Source organism: Papaver somniferum, chromosome 3 (assembly GCF_003573695.1).
Source record: "Papaver somniferum cultivar HN1 chromosome 3, ASM357369v1, whole genome shotgun sequence".
NCBI classification, from domain to species: domain Eukaryota; kingdom Viridiplantae; phylum Streptophyta; class Magnoliopsida; order Ranunculales; family Papaveraceae; genus Papaver; species Papaver somniferum.
The window spans coordinates 25,429,127-25,434,599 of NC_039360.1; positions in this window are offsets into that span (position 1 = coordinate 25,429,127).

A 5,473-nucleotide genomic window follows, 5' to 3' on the forward strand; every position below is an offset into this window, starting at 1 on the left:
TACAAGTCACTGGGAGGCATCAAAATACTAATAAGACATCTTTGTAGTTACGGAGTGACACGCTATTGGCATAGTTGTTTTAACTACTTGTCCCAAATTAAATATTTTACTTTACACTTTTGATAGCTTCTGGTATAATTTTTCTCAAAATCTTAATTGTGGGGTAGTTTAATATATGCATTGGTGGCTAAGTAGATGATTGCAGGTATACGAGAAACGAGGTTTTATAATTCTTTTAATTTATAGAGTTTTATAGAGTTTATATAAAAAGGCATCAAAAACGTTAGATAATCATTTTGAAATGATTAATTCACATATTGTTGATCATTTTCGGAATAAATGTATTTTTGAGCGACTAAACTCTTTTTTGTCAGACAACTAATTTTTTCATGATGACATTTTTTGAACATCGTATAACACAAATAACAAGTACCGGAGCTGAATGCGGATAATCTCTACGACTCAAAAATATAGTTATAAACATGACAACTATATTTCCCAATGTGACATGTGGTTTCCCTATTGGTCTATGGCATTTAGTCCAGGTCTCACCACAGGGTCCAAAGAGTTTAAGGTTGCCAGATCTAGGATTTGGATTTGGACACGTTATGGGGAAAATAGTGGGGCTATAGGCGAGGAGTGCGTAGCAGGGACTTCTATATAACACAAGACTTAAAGTGGAATGTATACTTTACATAGAGCTAGATGTGCGCCTATGCGCTGCAAGGGCTCAGATTGGTTGTCCAAACCTACACTTAAAAACAAAATTACGCGTGTATATTTATTTTTCTTACCCGTGTAATTTTTTATTTTGCTTGAAGGAATTATTTTCTCATGGGGCCGGGTAAGATTTTTATTTTATTTTAGGTATTATTTTTATTATTTGAGATTTTTGGGTGAGTCCATAAGCTCTTATTTATTATTGGTCTAAATTTTCTCAAAATTTTTTATTGGCCGGAATATTTTATGGTGAGGCCAGAAACTCTAGGAAGAAAGCTTGATTCAGCTTTTAACCACAACAGTGGAAATTCACCTGAAATCATATTATTATTAATAGACATTGGGAGATTTTTTCTACAGTTAAAAAACTAAATTCTCTAAATAAAGTGCAGTATATTAAAAACAGACGTTAGGAAATTATTTAAATGAGTTAAGAAACCAAATTCAGCTTACTATACCGATGGAAAAGAAATCACTACATTGCTAATAATTCACAATCTCAATTTAGTATAGACATTAGGATATACTAAATCTCATCACCATCTACCAATCTCAATTTCGATGGTTAAAAACTCATTAATTTTCAACGATTTATTTTCAAAGCAGTAGATGATGGCGTTATACATATCGAAATATACTCATATTTAGTAGGTATGTATAGCTTTACAAGAAAACTATATATCTCTAGAATATTAGCTTCAAATTCGATACTATTTATTTTTTATTCACGAAAAAGACACTTAAAGTGTAAGATAGTATGAGAATAAAAGTGTGAAAAGATCCTCCTTCTTTTAGACCCCTCTTTTAAATTAATTATCGGGACAAAGTGGAAGTAAGAGAATTCTTTAGGACCGAGCTAACAGGGACAAAATGGACGGTTACCAGGACACAACTAAGGGTGCACACGGTACGGTTCGGCTCGGCTATTGCCAAGACCGAGTACCTGTGCCTCTATAGTCTCGCTTCCAAAATTTTGGACCGGTACATGTACCTTGTACCTCGGTTCCGGTACCATTCGGTACACGTACGGTACCAGGTACGGTTCTGGTTCCAATCGGTTCTTTTCTGTCAGAATTCCAGACAGATTTCTCTGTCAGTTTTCCAGACAAATTATGTACCTTTTTTACCTGTTTTTCAATATATTAAGCAATATCTCAATCAAAGAACAAAGTAACAACCCAAAAGTAGCAATAATTATACTAGCAAACCAAAGTGCCAAACAACCAAAGTCTTGACAAGTAGCAGTAGCACACAAACTGACAAACAACCAAAGTCTTAACAAAATAACAAGTACTCAAGTAGCAGTAGCACAAACACACACACTAATGACTGACCAACAACTAATAGAAAGTTAACAACTAATAGAAAGTTAGTTGAAGTTGTAGCATGGCTGAAGTGGTTGTGGAGATCTATTCCATGGCTACACTGGTGGTGGAATTATTTTTGATAGGACCCAGTAACTCTGCAATAAAAATTAACAGCAAGTTAGGCAGTTAGTAACTATTACTAAAAAAAGTAACAAGGAAAAAGAAATTTGTGAATAGAATATGTTACCTTCTTCAACTTCGACATCGTCATCTGGTATGTAGTCACATAAAAGATCAAATTGTATTGGCTTCCTTAGCCAGTTTTGTGTGCAAAGCAATGCCTCAACTGTCCTTGTAGATAAAGAGATTCTACAAGGACTTAACACTCGCTTTCCTGTGCTAAAATCAGATTCAAAGGCAACAGAAGACACATGAATGGCTAGTATGTCCTTAGCCATATGTCCAAGTATCTTATACTTGTTACTGTTGGTCTTCCACCAACCCAATAAGTCAAACTCATCATCATAACCATCTTCTCCTTCACCTTCTTCAAACTTGTCTATCAAATATCTATCCAACTCTGTTTTTCCCACATCATCATCTGGGTTGCTCTTGAACCTCTTACTCCTTGACATCAACTCTTTCATACGACTTGGGCTGCCCCAGGTTTACTCACTACTGATTTGGCTTGTCCCTGCATAGAAGTACTTGACTCCTCCTTATGAACTGAGTACACATCCTTATATTCTTCAAATAGAATCTTAAAATCTAATAACACACTCCTCATAACAAGTTCAACCTTTGGAGACTTCTTCCCATACAAACACTCAAGAGAAAATTCTAGTCCTTTTTCTTTCTATCTAGGATCCAACAACATGGAAAAAAAAGTTATAGAGTTCATCTTTGCATAATCGCCCCAATATTTGTTATACTTCTTAAACATTTTGGCAGTCATAGTTGCAATAAAAGGATCTTCATTTACATTATCTCTAAACTAAACTAGTTGTTCATAAATGAGAACTAATTGCCATAAGAATGTATGTGTTGTTACCTTAGTTGAGTCTGAAAATGCAACAGTGGCATCAAAGAATACCTTCAAACATTTCACAAGGCCTCTGGCAAAGATCCAATCCTCTTGACATGGAGCAGGTTTCTTCACTATAGCCTTCTTCTTCTCCTTATTCTTCTTTTGTGCCTTCTTCTTGCCTTTCACATCATCTTCTTCTTCTTGTTCTTCTTCACTAAATTCTTCTTCTTCTTCACCAACATTAACATCAATATCAAAATCATTAGCATCGGGTAAATCTTTCTCATTGTCTTTAGTGGGGAAATAAAACAACTTCCGATATTCCTTTTCATACCTTTCTAACCTAGTGAAAGCTCTTTCAAACACTAGTGCATCCTCTAGCATCAAGAATGTGTTGTTCCATCTAGTCTTAACATCTAATATCAGTGTTATCTTAGACTCTATTCCAACTAAATTTGCACAATGCCTAAGCTTAGCCAGCCTAGATGGAGAACCCTTTATATACTTGACAACTGACCTTATTCTTGCAATTGATTTGTTGTAGACCCTTACAGCATCTTTTACAACAAGTGCAAGTACATGAGCTGCACACCTTACCTGAAAAGATGTAGATTCATACAAGTATTAGATTTTTGTACAAAGTAATAACTAATAAACACAATTCTAATTAGGAAGTAAAAAAAATAATCATATACATATACTTACATGCAAATACTTAGCTATCTCTTCTGCCTTGTCATTGAAACAATACTAGTGGTCAAATAATCAATTGCTACCTTGTTGGCACTAACATTATCCAAAGTGACAGAAAAAACATCTTTAAGCCCTCAATCAGACAAGCACTTCTCCAACATCTCACCAATATCAATTCCTTTGTGACCACTAACCTCACAAAACATAATAATTCTCTTTTCTAACTTCCAATGCTGATCAATAAAGTGAACTATTACACAGATGTAGTTGAAATTATTTGGTGAAGTCCATGTGTCTGTTGTCAAACTAACCCTCTGTTTGCTTGACTTGAAGTAAGTTTTCAACTTCTCTTTCTCATCTACATACATTTCTAATAAACATCTGTAAACAGTCATTCTACTTGGTACAACAAATCTAGGCTCTAAGACATGCATCATTCTCCTAAACCTTTACCCTCAACTGCTCTAAAGGACATCTCATCAATTATAATAAACTCAACAACTGCCCTTTTAGATTTGTCTTGACTGAAAATATTAGAGACTAACTGACCTTCATCCTCACGTAGTGTTGCAGGTTTTAATTACAGAGTTTTAGGGCTGTCAACGGGTCCGGGTCCTCCCGGCTAGTACATGGTCCAGAACCGGACCCGACATATCAGCATCGGTTCCGGGTCCTAACGGTTCTGGGTCCGGTTCCATAATTTGTTGGCCCAGAACCGGACCCATTAAAGGTCACGGGTAATCACCGGGTCCGGGTACCCATCGGGTAAAAAAACAAACTTATATGACTTCCCAATTTTATGGCTCCTGAGTACTGAAAAAGGATTATTCAACACCTGAAAAGTGACCATCTTTAACATACATACAAAAGTAGAGTAAACTTGAGCTTAGAATCCTTAGATTAGGAAAATCAAAGTTACTTTCCTAGCTATAAGTAAGAATCTGCCATTATATATGATAAATATTAAATACAAAAGTTGGCAGACATTTTTTTAGCCGATAACTACAAGTAACGCCAGCCCTAATGGCTAATACAGTCTGTCGTATTATAACCACAAAAGTTGACAGACATATTATTCTATAAAGTGTAGAAGCCCCAAAAGATAAATGCGTTTCCTTCACAAGTACATATACAAAAAAGAAGGATGTAGTTCGCACTTCGCATGTTCTTTGGCTATGCCTATATAATATATATATACCAAAAAGAAGTTTCAACCAGTTCACTAAAGATTTCACCATCATATTTCCAATTGTTCTTGCAAGAGAAACAAAAACAGTTGATCATATTCCCAATTTTTCCCAATTCAGAAACCACCTCAAAATTATTATCACTACCACATTCTCTACCAAGTTTAAGGAAATACATTACGTAAAGACAATGTGCTACGAGTAAAAAAGTACAAATCTTGCATCTTCAACCAAACAACGTGTACAAGTAACCATATCACAATCAAAGACCTTGCCTGTGATGAAGCAAGAGTTTCTTCTGTGATTGCACTCACCAAATATACAACTAGCTAGGGCCAGGACCACAAACAAACATTAAAATTCCCAAATATACAACTAGCTAGGACAAATATTGTATAGACAGACACAAGTCAAACTTTCTTACGAATGTATTTCCTTATACTGTACTACTACTAATCACATTTCGACAAAGTTTAAGGAAATACAAATTTGTGCATTCCAAGGTTAGCTGGTTATTTTACCTTAAATTGATAGTCAGT